At 40.3% G+C, this 19,589-nt stretch overlaps 1 protein-coding gene across 3 annotated transcripts in view; it reads right to left on the minus strand.

Annotated features, from left to right (window-relative positions):
- The window catches only part of LUZP1 (leucine zipper protein 1), a 79,578-nt gene extending 59,989 nt beyond the window's left edge, over window positions 1-19,589 (minus strand). For all 3 annotated transcript variants that reach the window (XM_059915777.1, XM_059915792.1, XM_059915783.1), the window contains exon 1: window positions 19,506-19,589. The gene's annotated coding sequence lies outside the window, so the exon portion shown is untranslated. The remainder of the gene's footprint in view (window positions 1-19,505) is intronic.

The following is a 19,589-nucleotide window of genomic DNA, read 5'->3' on the forward strand; positions in this document are numbered from 1 at the left end:
TCCCCAGTTCCCAGTCAAATGTTTGCTACCTTTCCTGTAACCCAAGGCTTCTAGAACTGCCTAACTGCAGTGCTACCTGTAGTCTAGCAATCACTTCAATCAATATATGCCCTTTCAGGACCTCTAGTTCTACTATATCATATATATGTATTGAGGTGGGCAACGAATTCTAGGCAAATAGGTCCAAAAACTCACAGAAAATATTTGCAAATCATACATCTGATAAGAGACTAGTATCCAAAATATAGAGAGAACTCTTATAATTCAACAATTGAAAGACAACCTATTGGAATTCCCTGGCAGTCCAGTGGTTAGGACTCGGCGCTCTCACAGCCAAGAGCCCGGGTTCAATCCCTGGTTCAGGAACTAAAATCCCACAAGCCGTGTGGGGTGGCCAAAAAAAAAAGAAAAAAGAAAAAAAGGACAACCTATTAAAAAATTGGCAAAGGATTTGCACAGGCATTGCTCCAAAGAAGATATACAAAATGGCCAATAAGTACATGAAACGATGCTCCAACATCATTAGTCCTTAGGGAAATGCAAATCAAAACCATGAGCTACCACTTCACACCCACCCTTATAGCTATAATCAAAAAGAAGCACAATAACAAGTCTTGTGAGAATGTGGAGAAACTGGAGCCCTTGTACATTTTGCATTCCCCTTCTTTGTGGGAATGCAAAATGGTGCAGGTGCCATGAAAAACAATTTGGTAGCTCTGCAAAAAGTTAACCACATTTATCATATGATCCAGCAATTCTACTCTAGGTATATACTGAAGAGAAAAGAAAACTTGTATCCATACAAAAACTTGTACAGCAATCTCTATTCATAATAGCCAAAAATTAAAACAACGCAAATGTCTATTAACTGATGAAAAGATAAACAAAATATGGTATATTCATACAATGGGATACTATTCAGCTCTAAAAATGAATGAAGCACTGATACATGCCATAATACGGATGAACCTTGAAAACACTGTGGTAAGTGAGAGAAGCCAGACAAAAAAGTCTACATATTGTATGATTTCATTTGTATGAAATGTCCAGAAGAGATAAATCCATAGAGATATAAAGCAGATCATGGGCGCCAGAGACTGCAGGCAGGGGAGAATGGACAGTGGCTGCTAATGGGCATGGGGTTTCTTTCTGGGGTGATGAAAATGCTCTGAAATTAGATAGTGATGATGATTGCACAAACCCTGTAAATATACTTTTTAAAAAAGTGAACTGCACACCTTCAAACTGTGAATCTTATAGTATGTGAATTACATAATACATATTTTTGTTTGTGTTGTTTTAAAACACACAGAGAGACACCAAAGTGAACTTCCCACTCATTCCCTCTCGGGTTGGAAAAAGAAAAATACCAACACAAGGTTAATGCATCAGTCTCAATATTTATTGAGCAAGGCATACGCTACAAAGTGGGAATTCAGAGATACTCTGTTCTTATGATATTCATAAGATTATAAGTATACAAAGGTAAACAAACAATTATAACACAATGTGATACATCCATAACAAAAGGTGTACAAAGTACAGAAGATGATTTATTATGGAGTCAGGAAAGGTTTCATAGAAGATGTCTAAACTAGATTATCTCCAGGCAGATAATGGGAGCAAAAATGCTATACATATCGGTCCAACCTGTGTCATAATGGCATTTAGAAGTGGGACAAATCATTTCTCTGGAGTGATCTAAAAGAGCTTCACGGTGAAACTTAAGCTTATCTTTGAGAATGAGTAGAATATGATTATGTATAAAAAAGAAGGGACTGGACTCTGAGATAAACTGAGAAAACAATGAATCAAGGGCAAAATACAATTAGAAATGCACATATTTAGCTCAGCACAGCAAAAGTAACCTAGATAGACCGCCAAAGTAGCACTGTCTAGGTGCTGGTGTTGGTATGACCTGGGCAGCATTTTAATTTGTTTCTTCCAAAGAAATACTGCCTGTAGTATTTCAGTTGCCTCAGATGTTTCTTGCACATGTAAAATTTATGTGCCAGATATCTATCTTTCTATCCTCATTTAATCTTTAAAACATACCTGAGCTAAGTACTAATACCAATTTTAACAAGCAACTCAATTTCAGAAAGGTTAGTAACAGCTCACAGGACTATACCTATGCATTCTATTCAGTATCATAAATTCATTCTCTCAATTAATCCTTAAAACAACCCTAAGAACCAGGTATTATTAGTACATCTATTCTGTAGATGGGAAAACAGAGATTCGGGGAATTTAAGCAATTTGCCCAGGATCACACTGGCAATAAAAGGCAGAACTGGGAATTAAGCCCAGGCCTGCCTGATCCTAAAGTTTTCTACTACTAGACATATTGCTTCATCTATCCTTAATCATTATTCAGTCTAATTCAATATCCTTCAATGTTCATACTCTGCATTTCCTGTGACTAGGAATAGTGGTCTCTTACGTGAACAGGCACAATATACATCTGCTGAAGACACTGTTTCTATGTATTAGACCTAAGGGAAGGCTAACAGGAGAAATCCTAGCCAAGAGACAACCCCAAACAAGGTGACTTCTCAAAAATTCTTTTGTCTTCCGATTTTTCCAAGGGGTAGGGAAGAGCCTCCAAAGCTACAGCACACTACAGCAGACCCCTGAGGGAGAGATGCAAAGAAATCTTTTCATCAAAAAGATGGAAAGGGCAAGTCTGACCACGATCTGGTTACAGCAATGCAGAGATCATGCAGTACATACTGCAGCAAAATCAGGTGCTGACAGCTAAGAGATAACAAGCTGTGCAAGGAAAGAAAAAACACACACACACACACACACACACACACACAGAGAAGCACTTAGATCTAAACAAGTGCAGGAAACTGACACAGGACAAGAGTGGGATGTGGTATTAAGCTGAAGCAGTTCAAGAGTTAAATCCATGAAAACTACTCACATGACAGCAACAGCTCACACTGGTAACTCACGTCTCCCACTCATTTTACCTTGTTTTCCAACATAGAAAGGGTAAGCTCTTTTCTCAGTTCACAGCAAACCCGATACCCTTCAAATGCTCTCAGCTCGCTAGGTGGCTAGACTAGGACACAGGAATGACGCAGCAACATCCTCCCCAGCTCCCTTCTAACAGCAGGAAGAGAATCAGGGACCAGAAGAAAAGAGTAGCTGGGTATGATTTTCCTTCTCATTCCAAACACCTCAGGTTTGTCCTCCTTCTGTAAGAGAGGTGACTCTTATGACACTCATCCCAAACCATTTTTTTTCTCTTTCAGATTGGGGTTAGATAATCTTTTAAATTTTATTCCATTTAATTTTGTTCTGGTATCCTTACACAAGTTTCTTCATGGATTTCTTCTTGGTAAAATGGGACTAAATACGCTAACTCTAGACCTTACCTTCCTCATAGGAATGTTACTTGAAGGAAATGTTATTTAAAGTACTTGGAAAAGTTAAAAGCGTAATATAATAACAATAGCTAGCACTGATTATATGTTTACTTCGTGTCAGTCTAAATCCTTCGTGTGAACTCCTTTATTTCTCACAACGCCATGAGGCAGATACAATTAACCTCATTTTTCAGATGAGTAAACTGAGGCACAAAGAGATAGAGTTTCTTTCCAAGTTTACACAAATATCATATGGTAGAGCTGAAATTCAAACCCAGGCATATTGGTTAATAATTGTGAGTATATATTTCTATACTAATGTAATGTGTAATGAAAATTATGTTAGGATATTAATAGCACATGGCTTAAGGAAACAACACAATAAATAACCTAGTCAAACATTCAACAAATATTTGAATTCTACTTTGTTCCCACCACCATATGCCATCATTTGTACGCATTCTGAGATTAACATGTAACAGATATACTTATGTGGGACAGAAGAGCTGGAGTCACAGACAATACGTCACTTTTAATAGGAGCACAGACAAGTTACTTAACTGTGCCTCAGTGTCCTCATGTGTAAAACAGTGACAATACCTACCACAAAGAATACAAGCTACATTGTATTTCTTACATGTCAAATGACACATTGCAAAACCCCTCAAATTAAAATGGTAGTGTCTTCTTAGAAATTAATTACTCCACCTTCTCATTTGACAAATCTGAAGTCCAAACTGTAAAGTAATTTGCTCAAGTTTGTATAGCTAGGTAATGACAAAGACTCAACCAGAACCTCCAGACCCAGTCCAAAGCTCTTTATCATCTCTCTAGGCTGAATAATTCCATTTCCTGACAGGGCAATGTGACAAATATCAGAGGACAGAGAATGACTCAAAACCTCTAAGGATTAAAAAAAAATTCAGGATGCAAGGCTTCAATGTTCGTTTAACACAGCACAACAAGACTGTGTTACAACAAAAAAAGTGGCATTACTCAGTACTGTTTCCTTCTCAAAAAATCATGTCATTTCAAAAATTTGCTCTACTGCATTTGTATTAGGCTAACCCACATTTGCTCACGCTATGCCTTCCCAGCTATCTCTGCAACTTTCTGAAACTGTCTTGGCAAACTCAGGTCAAAATCCTAATAAACTCCTGGCAACTGTCACAGCGCAGCGTTATTATAACAAATACTCCTGAAGGTAAGTAGGGCTTAGAAATTCTATTATATTGAGATTCTCAGTCTAGTTATTTTTGCTGTGATAGAAGCCGATCTGTTTTTTCAGAAATAACTTTCCATGCAAATCATACTGAAATAAGAGAGAAGACATAAAATTTTTCTCATTAAGGTCACTAATTGATATTCATTAAACTTTCCCAAATTTCTTGGAGCATTTCAAATCTCACATGAGTTTACCAAAGAACTCAATTCATATCACTCTTTCCACAAGTCTGCTCTAAAAAGGACATGTTTGTTTTTAGGTGTTATAAGTATTTAACCAGAGTCAAGACTAGAATCCATTTTACACACAAGCCACAGAAGGATCAGGGAGAGAGAAAGAGAAAGAAAAGGAAGACTTGCAAGTCAAATCAATTATTTCTTATAAGTCCACAGGGGTACAGAGCCCTATAAAATGCACAGGGCCAATCTGCTCCACCCCTTCTCTGCTAGTCAGTACAGGCTACAAGATGAACACCAGAGTCCAACAACAAGCCAAGTTCCAGGCAAAATGGCCTTACTAGGCTAGATGGAGCCAAACACACAACATTTTTAACCCCTAATCAAAGAACAGAGCTTCAAGGAGGAAGATGATCAATAGCTTAAACATTGCAGAGAGATTAGGGATTAAGAGATTAAGGCTATGAAAATGCCTGAATATAAGGACAATGGATCTTCTGAAAGGGCCTTTACAGTAAAGTGTTAGGGACAGAAACAAGACAGGAAAGGTATTAAAGCGTGAACAAGTGAGCATAAAAGAAAAGGCTGCATACAAAATGCCCTTTTTTAAAGATGTTTCAGAGTGAAAGAAAAAAAAATAGAAATAACTCTGAGATATAGAAAGGCAGAGGGATTTTATTTCTTTGTTTTAGGATGGAAAAGACCTCAGTGTATTTATAATCTGAAAGGAAAGACTCAATAAAGAGTGAAGCTAAAAATACAAGAGAAAGATAATAACTGGTAAGAGGGAGGTACTAAACAAAGGGGATACTAGGGAATGGGATGGAGAGGAATAGTGATCCATGTAGATCCTAAAAGTCACCAGACAAATGCAATGGAAATGGAGAGAGCAGATGGTAGGGGCTTTGAAAAATCAAAAGCCACACAAAAACAGCAAAACAGTGGTCTGCAAGCGACAGTGAAGAATCAGAAAAACGTACACTGATTGATTCCCGCTGCCCAAGGAGTTTAAGAGTATTCAACCAGCAAAAACAGGAATAACAGTATTCATTAGAGAGAAGAGTTGTTTTCAGTTATAGGTTAAGAGATGGAGGAAATATTGGGAGAAAAGATTAAAAACCTAGGACTTGACTCACATTTGTGCACAGGTTCTATCAGACCCAGTAGAAGCAGCTGGTAAAGGATCATGAATGAGGCGGAAAGGGATGGGGCTTAGATTTATAATGTTGAGGAGATAGTAAAAATAGAACTTTGAAGTAATTATCAATGGCAAACATGAAGAGTAAGCTAAAGAATTTTATGGCTGCAGATGATAGAGGAATGAAGAGAGAGGAACAGTCCAAAAAATTGCTAAGTATCACTGACAGTGAGTCTCCAGTACTAACTACAGTTTCAAGTAGAATGATCTTCAGTCCCACTTTCCCAGAAGCTGGACTCTGAAACTTCCTTTAATTTCATTTGCCAAGATTAGCAATTTGCTGAACTGTGTCAAAATTGGGGATTTTTTTTGTTTTCTGAATCAAACATTTGTTTTTAATAAGGATTTGTTGAGAGCTCTACAAAAGGATAAGAGAGACATTATCCAAAACATAAGTGAATGTAATTGACTAGAACTAGGGCTACAGATCCTATTTGGTCTTTTAAGCTGACTCCACCCCACCCCCACCTACACAGACAGGATGGAAAAGGATAGATAACACCAGTTAAATTTGGGTAGCATTTCACTGATTTGAATTACTGCCTAATCAATTATCTCAACTGACCCACACTTCATTCCTATTCTTACAAGGTCTAACCCAAAAACAGAGTAGTATAAAGAACACAGGTTTTGTGTCACGGTAATCTAGAGTCCTAACGCTACCAGTCCCCCAGGGATATTTCTTAAGCCCCTATGAGCTTCAGTTTCCTCATCTATAAAGTAGGAATAATAGTACCTATTTAATGAGGTAGTTGTAAAGATTAAAGAGTTAACAGACATCAGGTATCTGATACAGAGCAGATGCTAAAGAAATGGCAGGTAATATATTCTACTAAAACATGCTGCAATAACAGAAATTGGAAGACTATTTTACCTAATATCATTACAAACTAAGCCATCCAAGGTGAACCAGTTTATTGCTACACTGCTGTTAATTTATCTAGGACAAATTCTGTTTTAAAAAATCCTGAAGTAAAAAAAGCATTCCAAAAATTCTGTTGCACTTGATAATCTAACTAATGATGATGTTTTTTATTGGGGTATAATTTCCATAACTAAGAACTTAGTGGTTTGAAACATACTTTTTTTTTTCCAAATAAGCACTACTTCCAAAATAGAGGAAATCTTTTAACTTCCAATTAAATCCCAGGGCAATATTAGAGACTCTCAACATATCTCAAATAAATGGAATTGTAAAAACACATGGATGTAAAGTAGTTAGCAGAGAATTCAAGGCAAAAGGCTATGTCTTTCTCCTTTTCCCAACTTCAGTTAACTAATATCACAAATGCTCCTCAGTTTTACCAATCCTATAATCTTAGAGTTATCATTTCTTTCTTTCTCTACGTCATTATTAAATCCTATCTCTTCCTTATTCAAATCTTCTCTCCAACATATCCCTCTTTTTTTTTTTTTTTACTCCCTAAATTCAGGTCTCAATAGTGTTCACACCTGAATTTCTACTATTCTTTTTTTTTTTTTTTTGGCTGCATTGCGTCTTTCATTGCTACACGTGGGCTTTCTCTAGTTGCAGCGAGCGGGTGCTATGCTTCGTTGTGTTGCGCAGGCTTCTCATTGCGGTGGCTTCTCTTGTTGCAGAGCACAGGCTCTAGGCGCGCAGGCTTCAGTAGCTGCAGCACGCGGGCCCAGTCATTGTGGCTCATGGGCTCTAGAGCACAGGCTCTGTAGTTGTGGCGCACGGGCTTAGCTGCTCCGCGACATATGAGATCTTCCCGGACCAGGGCTCAAACTCATGTCCACTGCATTGGCAGGCAGATTCTTAACCACTGTGCCACCAAGGAAGCCCCCCTCTACAACAATTGTTAACTGGCCTCCTTTCTAATAATCTACATAATATCTCCTGATTAATCACTCTACAATTCCAAGTTTATCAAGTCATGTCCCTATTTATAATCCTTCAATGATTGCCAAATGTTGGCAAGATCAAGTCCAAATTCCTCCGTATAACTTTCAAGACTGTTCATAATCTGACCGAGCATTACCTCACTAATCTTATCTCCTCCTAGTCCATAATCTAAACTCTATTATAGGATCAGACAAGGATTCTCAGGTCCAATCAATAATACAAGTTTGCTCCAATCTCAGTGTCTTTTCTCTTGCTCTGCCCAGGCCTGGAAAACTATCCCCTTCCTTTCCACCCATTCAAATCCTATCCATCCATCACTGTAAACTCTAGTCTAACTGCCTCCATGAAGCCCTCACAGATCACTTCAGCCCAGACTAATCTCAGCAAACTATGATCTGTCATTTTGACATAAATTAGCAGCATAACAACAGACCTCCTAGAGCAGTCACCATTATACCATAGATTTAATGGCATTTTCACACACACACAAAAAAACTTAAGTAAACTTTTCATAAGGCTGAATTATTCAGTATAAAAAACTCCTTCCATCTGAGATGATGCCCTTTCATTTCTCTGTTTTAAAATGTTCCATCTTTAACCCTCTTGCACTGTTGGTGGGAATGTAAATTGATAGAGCCACTATGGAGAACAGTATGGAGGTTCCTTAAAAAACTAAAAATAGAATTACCATATGACCCAGCAATCCCACTGCTGGGCATATACCCTGAGAAAACCATAATTCAAAAAGACACATGCACCCCAATGTTCATTGCAGCACTATTTACAATAGCCAGGTCATGGAAGCAACCTAAGTGTCCATCAACAGACGAATGGATAAAGAAGATGTGGTACGTATAAACAACAGAATATTACTCAGCCATAAAAAGGAACGAAACTGGGTCATTTGTAGAGACATGGATGGACCTAGAGACTGTCATACAGAGCGAAGTAAGTCAGAAAGAGAAAAACAAGTATCGTATATTAACACATATATGTGGAATCTAGGAAAATGGTACAGACGAACCTGTTGCAAGGCAGAAATAGAGACAAAGACGTAGAGAACAAATGTATGGACACCAAGGGGGGAAAGGGGGGGTGGGATGAACTAGGAGATTAGGATTGACATATATACACTAATTAATATGTATAAAATAGATAACTCTTGAGAACCTGCTGTATAGCACAGGGAACTCCACTCTTCTGTACAGTAGAAACTAACACAACATTGTGAAACAAATATACCCCAATTAAAAAAAAATAAAAAATAAAAATAAATGTTAGATCTTTTACAAAATGGTGGTATTAGATGAAAAGACTGCTTTTCGTTTTCATGTCCTTACTTGGAAAACAAAAATCTCTTTTTAAATATGACTGGTTTTATGAAACCCAAGCTCTGGAACCACAAGTCTACATCCCCCATTTTGGCATTTATATATGGCCCAAGACTGTTACGGAACTATTTTAAAAACTAGGTACTGTCTCCCCAATGAGAATTTTAAATTCCTTAAGAACAAGGGCTATATACTGCACTTCTTTTGCCTTTTTCTTTTCTCCACATTAATTAGGCCTGGATGAAATATATAACAAGTACTGTAAACTGAATAAAATTAACAAAGTTCCTGCTTTTTTTTTTTTTAGAGGGTTTTTTTTTAATATAAATTTATTTGTTTTATTTATTTATTTTTGGCTGCATTGGGTCTTCATTTCTACGCTCGGGCTTTCTCTAGCTGCAGCGAGCGGGGGCTACTCTTCATTGCAGTGCAGGCTTCTTATTGTGGTGGCTTCTCTTGTTGCGGAGCACGGGCTCTAGGTGCGCAGGCTTCAGTAGTTGTGGCTCACGGGCTCTACAGAGCAGGCTCAGCAGTTGTGGCACACACAGGCTTAGTTGCTCCGCGGCATGTGGGATCTCCCCAGACCAGGGATTGAACCCGTGTCCCCTGCATTGGCAGGAGGATTCTTAACCACTGCGCCACTGGGGAAGCCCTACAGGGTTTTTTAAATTTTATTTATTTTTGGCTGCATTGGGTCTTTGTTGCTGCGTGCAGGCTTTCTCTAGTTGCAGCAAGTAGGGGCTACTCTTCATTGTGGTGCGCAGGGTTCTCTCATTGCAGTGGCTTCTCTTGTTGTGGAGCAAGGGCTCTAGGCGCCTGGGCTCAGTAGTTGCGGCACACAGGCTCTAGGGCACGCGGGCTTCAGTAGTTTTGGCACATGGGCTCAGTAGTTGTCGCGTGCAGGCTCAGTAGTTGTGGTGCATGGGCTTAGTCGCCCCGCGGCATGTGGGATCTTCCCCGACCAGGGATCAAACCTGTGTCCCTTACATTAGCAGGCGGATTCTTAACCACTAGGCCACCAGGGAAGTCCCAAAATTCCTGGCTTTTAAATTTGATGTGAAACTGACCAAAAATGTAACTAAAACCTGTGTTTGTCTCCTCTCCACTCCTCTTCCCTAAAGATTCTCTGCATCTCTGTGGATTGTACCTATTTAGTGAACAACCACTACCTTCTAATATTTCTGCTCAAATCCCACTCCTCTTGCCTCTCTTTATGATCTGAAATTTTATACCTCAGTTACCTTATTATTTCTCCCTGTTCCATTAACTGCCTCACTACCCACCCACCTAGTTTTCCATCATACTACTTTAAGATCCTGATAGTCTCTTTCAAACTGTCTTGGGATCTAGTCTTAAAACAAAAGTCTAACATAATCACCAGTCCTCAAGGTTCCTACCGAAAAAAAATTTAGCTTATGTTGGGAAGTATATAATTTTATCAAATTATATTAAGACTATCTCATATTGCACTCCAGTACAGCTGTGGCAAAAAGCATTAAAACTGGTATTCCTGATATAAACCTACCAGGGACCATTACTTTGTTACACAAACAGCGTAACTACATTTGTAATATCGTCTATGCTCAACCAGCTTCTGTGTATTCTGTAACAGTATTCCATTTTAAAGACATTTACTATATCTTCAAGTTTATCATGACCTAAAAATGGTATTCTTTCTATCCTAAGAAACATAAGCCAACGTTGACTTCATTTACTCAAGGAATAATGACCTTAAATGCACACAGTTCATAAAATCATTTTGTGTTCTGGTTTGAGCAATGTAATTTTCAAGAACAAGCTCAGAGTCAAATCCTAGCTTGGCATCCACCAATTGTGTTGACTGTGGGCAAACTGAACTCATATCTTAAGGATTTTTCATCTGTTAAATGGGGATAATTAACAGTATCTACCCCAAAAGGTTAAGAGAAAGATTAAATAAAGACATGAAAAGCACTGTGGCTGGCACACAGTCAATAAATGTTAGGTTTTATTATTAGTCCTCAATAAGAAAGAATCCTTAGAAAAAGTTTCAAGTACTGATATAAGACTTAAATGAGCTGTTTATTCACTGATATTAGATATAAATCACTCAGATGGCCTAAACCAGATAAATTACCCCAGGTAATTAGAAAGACAGCACATTTATGATAAAGCTGTTTCAGGATTTAAAGAGCCAAAAAATTACTTCTATTATCTTGTTCGGCATTTAACTTTTCCAGTTAAATGCTTGAAACTGGATAAAAGCAGAGTTTTACACTTAGAAACAGGAAAATACTGTCATTTTTCTATCTAAACTCTTTAGCCTCTGCAGAAAACCTATACAAATAATGTCTTGGTAAGTGGGAAAGGAAAATACCTTTTAACTGTAATTAACTTCAAATCTGTTCCCATACAGATGTGCCTCTCAGCAAACTAAAAATGTTCCTTTCTCCCCCCCTTTTTTTTTTTTTATTATTTTTTTTTTTATTTTATTTTTTTTTAAATTTATGGCTGTGTTGGGTCTTCGTTTCTGTGCGAAGGCTTTCTCTAGTTGTGGCAAGTGGGGGCCACTCTTCATCGCGGTGCGCAGGCCCCTCACTATCGCGGCCTCTCTTGTTGCGGAGCACAGGCTCCAGACGCGCAGGCTCAGTAATTGTGGCTCACGGGCCCAGCCGCTCCGCGGCATGTGGGATCTTCCCAGACCAGGGCCCGAACCCGTGTCCCCTGCATTGGCAGGCAGATTCCCAACCACTGCGCCACCAGGGAAGCCCCTCTCCCCCTTTTTAAAAACATCTTTTTTAGACAAAAAAAGGACTAATTTTTAAAAGGCTACAAATAAAACCATGTTGATATTAATACAAGATAATGCTTTATTAGAGAGAATTTCAGTTCAATCATAATACAAGTTAAACAAGTTATAGTCAAGCAATTATTTTTATTTATAGAGGTTCAAAATGAGTGCTGTTATTCAAGCCATCTTGGGAAGCAAGACTCGTTTTCAACAATGCCACCAAGGCTCAAAACCTTTTTGAAACTCCATTTGTAAGAGTCTCAAAGACAAGCCTCATACACAAAAAAAATCCTAGTCTCCACCTTTTAGAATTACATCTCATTTATGACCAAAAACAATGTTGATTACTCACTTCATTCACCAGACTTATCTCCAAAAGTTAAATATAACTCCCCCCAAATGAACACTTATCAGCATTAAGAACCTGAAATACGCTCTACAGACAAGTTCAAAAGAAGTATACCAAATATTTCAGTTTGGAAATCTCACTAAAATAAATATATAACTACTCATTTTGTAAACTTCTAATATTTGTTTTTAAAAAGCAGTCATGGAACTTCCCCGGTGGTCCAGTGGTAAAGAATCCACCTTCCAATGCAGGGGATGCGGGTGTGATCCCTGGTCAGGGAACTAAGATCCCATAATCCACATGGCCAAAAAAAAAGAAACTTAAAATACACAGTAGGCATCTCTTAAAAAATAGGTTTACATTTATCACTCAATTGTGTTACACGTATATTAAGTTAAACCATCCCAGTTACTACTAATTCAAATTTGCACTTAAATTGGCTCAAAGTACATAAGAAATTAGTACATACATTCTTCTACTATTAATCAAAGAGAAAAAATAACTACTGAGAGAGCTTATTGGCAAGTCAGAGAAGGTAGCTTGAAGCAGATTTAACTGGCTTAAATTTTTCATTGTTGATATCAAAATAAAATGTTACTCAACAGAGTAATTCAAATGAGGTAGTACCTAGTATCTCATTTCAGTTAATAGCTCCAATCTGAGAGCATTAGACAAACATTTGATTAAGCATCATTCCAAGAAGAAACTGTGCATAGTTCTTTTCCAGTGACAGATTCCAGAGAGGTATCTGCAGCAGGACTAGACTCCTGTACTTTCACACCCTAAGCACCTAAAGCAGTTGGGGCACTCTCAGCCTTTTGATTAGAGAAAACACTAAGCAGAATTCTAATTAAAATGTTAATAAGCCTGAGAAATTAAATTATTACTTATACATAAGCATCATTATGATCAATCATCTAAAACTGTACCGAGGGCCTACTATGTGCAAAGCTCAGTGAAAGGAACTGAGGGGGGTACCAGCTAAGACAAACTTAGCTTCTAATCAAAACGCTTCTGATAAAATTAGGTAATTAAGATACAAGCTAATAAAGTTAATCAAGAACATGAGGGGTACTAGCGTAACAAGCCGCAAGATTTTTGAGAAAGTGAGAAGCTTCTGACCCAACTAAGGACATAAGATACATGCTAGTGTGACTTAACCAAGAACATGAGGCGTATCGGCAATAAATGTCACAAAATTTTAGAGAAGAGAGACTTACTATTGCAAAGTCAGGACAGACTTCAAAGATGGGGAATTGAGCTGAGTCTTAAAGGATGGAAAAAATGAAATAATTAAACAGCATAAGAGAAGAAAAGGACAGAAGATAATGGAAATAAAGGTGCTGAATTGGGAATGTGGTCATTAAATATTTATTAAATACCTACTACATGTCACTCACTGTGTTAGGTACTAGGTATACACTGGTGAACAAAGCAGATGAGTTTCCTGTTCCCATGAAGTCTAGTTGCGAAGACAGATAATAATCAGGCAAGCAGATACATCATTATAATTGTAATAGGTGTTATAAAGGGAGGCAACAGATGCCAGTAATAGGGAATAACAGGAAAGGATTAGCAAGATAAAATTATGAGGGAAAGGGACTTCCCTGGTGGCGCAGTGGTTAAGAATCCACCTGCCAATGCAGGGGACACGGGTTCGATCCCTGGTCTGGGAAGATCCCACATGCCACTAGAGCAACTAAGCCCGTAAGCCACAACTACTGAGCCTGAGCTCTAGAGCCTGTGAGCCACAACTACTGAGCCCGCGTGCCGCAACTACTGAAGCCTGAGCACCTAGAGCCCGTGCTCCACAACAAGAGAAGCCACCGCAATGAGAAGCCCACGCGCCACAACAAAGAGTAGCAACCAGAGAAAGCCCACGCTCAGCAACGAAGACCCAACGCGGCCAAAAATAAATAAATAAATTTATTTTTTTAAAAAGAAAAGTGATGAGGGAAAGTATCTCTGCATCATAAGCTGAAGCTTGAAGGAGGAAGCCAAAGAGCAGGGGAGAGAGTATTCAAGAAAGAGAGAGCCACATGTACAAAGGCCCTGAGGTAGGAAAGAACTTGTGTTTAAAAATAAATAAGCAGCTAGGGTGACTGAAGCATAATGGACCGTGAAACTAACATAAGATGACGTTGGTACATAGGGGCCAGGTTATACAAGGCATTACAGGCCAAGATAGAGTTTGAATTTTATTCCAAGCCCCAAAGAAAACCATTAAAAGTTTCTGCATACTCACATACTGTTGAATAAAAGAAGCCAGACCCAAGAGTATATGCTGCATGATTCCATTTTTACAAAAGTACAAAAACTGTTTGTAAAAACATTGTTTTTACAATGTTTTGTACTTTTGTAAAAATGTTTTACAAACATTTTTACAAAAGTACAAAAACTGATCTATGCTGTTAGAAGTCAGGATGGTGATTACCCTGGGTGGGTGGAAAGGCAGCAAGAACCCGAAGGGAACTCAACAGGGGCTTCTAGGTCCTGGCAATGCTGTTTCTTGATCTGGGTGCTGGTTACATGAGTATATTCAGTTTGTGAAAAAAATCATCAAGTTGTACACTTATGTGTACTTTTCTACATATAAATATTATATACTTCAATTAAAAGTTGTAAAAATTTTTTAAAGTTTTTGCAAGTTTTTAGTAACATATGTTTTAAAAATATTACTCTGTCCAGATAAAATGGGAACAGAGGAGCACATGCAAATATGGAAGGACCTGATTCACGTATTAACCTGGTGGAAGCTTTCAGATCCATATAAAACAGGAGGAGCTTTTTCATAAAATAAGTCAAGCAGCCAGTGAATACAAAGTACCATGTTTATAAAGAATAAATGCTGGGTCTAGAAAGGGAGTTATACAATAAAGGATGAGCTATAAATTCCTTTGAATGTGAGAAGGTATCTCTAGAAATTAAAAAAGGAATAGATGAAAACAGCAATGCCTAAAAAGGTGAGCCATGCTCGTTATCTTTTAGCTTATATTTTAATATGGTATTTAAGGTGAGCCATGCTCATTATCTTTTAGCTTATATTTTAATATGGTATTTAAGGTGAGCCATGCTCATTATCTTTTAGCTTATATTTTAATATGGTATTTTCAAGCTCTTCCCTTGACACCCTAACTCCAATACAACAGTGTAATGAAACAGAAAGATCCTAAACTTGAGCATCAATCACATCTGAGCTGAAACCAATGGTCTGACCCTCACAGCTCCGACAGTAACTGCTCTGAGCCCAGCTCCCTCATGTATAAAGAAGATAATGACTACCTCATAGCTGTTATTTTCTCTCTATCACCACCCAAAATGTTGAATTGGTAGACTGGTATTTTAATTTAATTATCATTTCCTAATGGTATATGGAGGGCCGATGGTTGATGGGTTTCCGTTCTCAAGATTCATAGGTGGGACAAGAGGATTATGTAAGAGTCAACATATAGATATAGAATGAATAAAGAAAAACGAGAAAGGGACTTCCCTGGCAGTGCAGTGGTTAAGACTCTGAGCTTCTATTGCAGGGGGCACAGGTTTTGGTCCCTGATCGGGGAACTAAGATCCTGCATGCCACATGGCACGGCCAAAAAAAAGAAAAATGAGGAGTCAAAGATAAAACTGGGGCTTCTTCTAGCAGGTCAGATACAGCAATTTCAAGCATTTTCTAAGACAGGGACTTGAGCTGAAGCAGATTGGGACAGGTTCAGTGACTTCAGAAATTATGAGAAGGAAAAAATAATCTCTGTTTTCCCAGCAAGACACAATTCCTACCTAATGTATTCCCTTTGTGGAATATTAGCTAAAACAAGTTAGAGATTAACACTAAGGATATTCTGTCATAGGTGGAAGGGCAAGCCTTTAATCATTTTATAGCATCCCCACCCTAAAGAATTATTTGAACAACCATATTGTGTAAAGCACTTAAGTATAGCCAAAGATGTTAAGTTTTATATTTCAAGAGCTACTATTTCAAAAAAGAAACAAAAATAGAAATTCAAGTTGTTAATAAATCTTCGGGTAATTTTTATTTTCCCCACAGTGTATCCCCTATCCTAAAAAGTAATGAAAACCCGGTTCCTCACGAATTTATCTTTCTGCTGATCTGACAAGTGTCCTCATCTCTACCTCTCTTACTCTTCTCATGCACCTCACCATTAGATACCTAAGGTTTCCCTGTTTCCTACAAAGTTGGCACACTGACTCTCTAGTATTCACTCTGATCTCACCAGTATTGATTCCGAACATAGAAACTTCACAACATTCCCAACGATCACTCTGCTAACCAACACCTAAGAGATAACACACAGTTTAAACAAATGAGGGCAGTTGTGGTGATCACACAACTGTATGCATTTGTCAAAACTCATTAAACTGTACACTTCAGGTTGGTGAATCTTATCGTATGTAAATTATACCTCAATAAAGCTGATTTTTTTAAAGAGAATGAATGCATTCATTCATCCAGCAATATTTACTGAGCATCTATTATGCGCATCAAAGTTTATACCAAATCTTTCAGCTTGACTACTTGGGTCCTACCTGTATTAAATGTGTGTGCTCTACTCATAAACTAACACTGTCCCAAAAAGCCATGTTCCATGAAAAATGGTTCCATTTCTGATTATGAATGTCTCCTTAATGATGCCCTCTACAGCAGAAGGACCATTAGCTATCCATCATCTTCCATTACATAAATGAAATCTATGCTCTTTATTGTAATACAAATGCTTCCATCATAAGAAAAAAATTAAGCACCTAAGCATATAGAACATACCTCTACCACAGCCTTATATGTTTGTCTTTCTATCAAAAAAATTAGAATATCTCAAAAGCTTACTGATAACATTGCTGGAAGAAAAGGTAATATTATTGGGGAACAGACTTAATTGACTCATTTTAGCATCCATAGTGACCCAGTGGCTGAGTCAAAGGCCTGGAAACTAGGCCTCCTGGCTCCCAACCCAATATGCAGAGTGGACCTTAGAAACAGACTTGGGTTTGAATTCCAGCTCCACTTCTTACTAGTTGTATGCATACACTTAGGAAAGTCACCCTCAGTTTGCTCATCTGTGAAACAGGGATGCCAACCACCACCTCACAACATTGTTGTGAAGACTACATGAGAACTATACCATGTAGCACAATTACTGGGCACAGAGTAGGCAACTCAACAATATTAGTTCCCTTTCTTGGTCTTAAATATTTAAGAGTAAGAAAATATCTATTAATCAAGGCTAATTCACAATCCCTATTAGTAATCACAGGACAACAATGAACCTGTATTTGCTCCTTGTTCATACTCTAGATCAACTCCCTTCCCATCCCACCGTTTCCAGTTTTTCAAACTTCAGTTACTATGTTTAGAAGTGATTTAATTTTAGAAACCTGGAAAGTTCTTCTGAGTAAATTGAGCAAAACCTTCATCTGCCCCAAGGGGAATTCTGAGCAAAATAATTATTTCTAACAAGAAAAGAATTTTTTTCTATGGGAGTTATTCAATTTAACCACATGAATGCCGCCAAAGCTGCACGCAAAGTAACAGAAAGCCGTCTGGAACACACCGTATAGATTCTCCGAATGGAAACATCCCCCTAAAATCCAAACACCTCCCTCCCTAATCTTAGGTAGTAAAATCTTAATAGGTGATCTGAATTCCCCCGCCTCTGACACCAGTCCAACTCCTTAGGCCAGAACTGCAGCAGTCCGTAAAACGCCCTGAACAAACCCCACCTCTCAAAATACCCGCAAAAGGCAGGCAAGTCCAGATAGTATTTTCTCCTTAATGGACAGATTAAACACTAGAAGCACAATTCCCTTCCCAAGGTCATCCAAGTCAGTGAAGGTGCGACGGAGAATTTGCAGGCAGTCTCTTGGGCTTTCTGGAGATCATACTGCAGGGATTTTCTTTTTTTTTTTTTTTTTTTTTAAGTGGGGGCTGCCTATTCTCTTCCCCTCTCCCACCCTCAAGTGTGAGCACTGGTCTCGGCATTTCCGAAACAAGCCACAACAAGCTCTGCAGTGTTAGGAAAGGGGCTGACGCGATGAAGAAACAGATGCTCCAAAGCAAGATGGTCTTTCTCAGCTCGCAAAGCCTCCTCCAAGGTTATTAACAGAAACCGCAGGCACCCCAGGGAGCTCTACAGCGGGTTCCGAACCCCCAGCCCGGTCGCTCCGGGACGCCAGGTTCCCCTCAGCAGCCCTCGCAGCCCGAGGCCACCGGCCCCAGAAACCGCACTTCATTCCAGCGCTCCGGGAAGCCATGGCTCTTTCCCCGCCCGGGCAGGGGTGGGGGCGCGCAGGGAGGCGGGCCGCTCGCGCTGCGGAAAGTTCACCGCGGCTGCGGGCGGGGGCGGCCCCGACCCGGCTCGCCCGCGTCCCCCAGCAGATTCCACCATTAATTAGTCCTAAGGACTGTCTACTGGCAACTTAAACAAAGCGAATGCCTCGAATTCCTTCCCGGCCCAGCGGTCTGGCTGCGAGACCAGCATCGGCCGGGACGCGGGCTGGCGCTGCGGGCGGACAGCTGCGGCGGCCGCGGCGGGACCCCCTCCTCGCCCATCCCGCGTCCCCGCCGCCGGGCCCCGCAGCCCGGCCCGCACGCCAGCCTGAGCGCTCCCAAACCTCCCTCCTCCTCCTCCTTCTCCACCTCTCCTCCTCCTCCTCCTCGGGAGCTCCCGGGCTCTTCCTGTAAGATCACTTCCTTCCTCCCCGGGTGCCCACGGGCCCCGCGCAGCCCCCTCCCCGGCGGTCCCGGCCCCCCGCCCGGCCGCACCGCTCCCCGCCCCCACCGGGCCCCGCGCGCCTCCCCACCCCCCAACTCCCAAACTCGACCCTAAAACTCTCCTCCGCTCAGCTCTTGGCCCCAAACATTTCTCCTCAGATTCTCGCTCCCACCAAGAAGTCTCTCAGAACCTTCCCTCCCCCTTCAAAGGAAAAATCTCCAACTCCAAAAGAATTCTCAAGGTCTCTCTCCAAAGATCTCCCTTTCCGAGCTCCTTCTCCGAAATTCCGCTCAAACTCTACCCCCACCTCAACTCCACACCCCCCCAGCCCTCGCCGGGGTGCGCCCTCCGGTTCTGCCCGGTCACCCCTGGGTGCCCCGACCCCCTGGCGGGGCAGGCCGCCTCCTCCGGGCGCCCTCCTCTCTCCGCCCGCCCGCCCGGCCTCCCGCGCCGCGCTCCCGCCACCTCCCCGCAGACTCCTCACCTCGGCGGCTACGGCCCGCGCTCCCGCCCGCCAAGGGCTCCGGCGCTCGGCTCCCGGCGGCCGGCGCCTCCTCCGGCTCCCAAG

Source organism: Balaenoptera ricei, chromosome 1 (assembly GCF_028023285.1).
Source record: "Balaenoptera ricei isolate mBalRic1 chromosome 1, mBalRic1.hap2, whole genome shotgun sequence".
Taxonomy (NCBI): domain Eukaryota; kingdom Metazoa; phylum Chordata; class Mammalia; order Artiodactyla; family Balaenopteridae; genus Balaenoptera; species Balaenoptera ricei.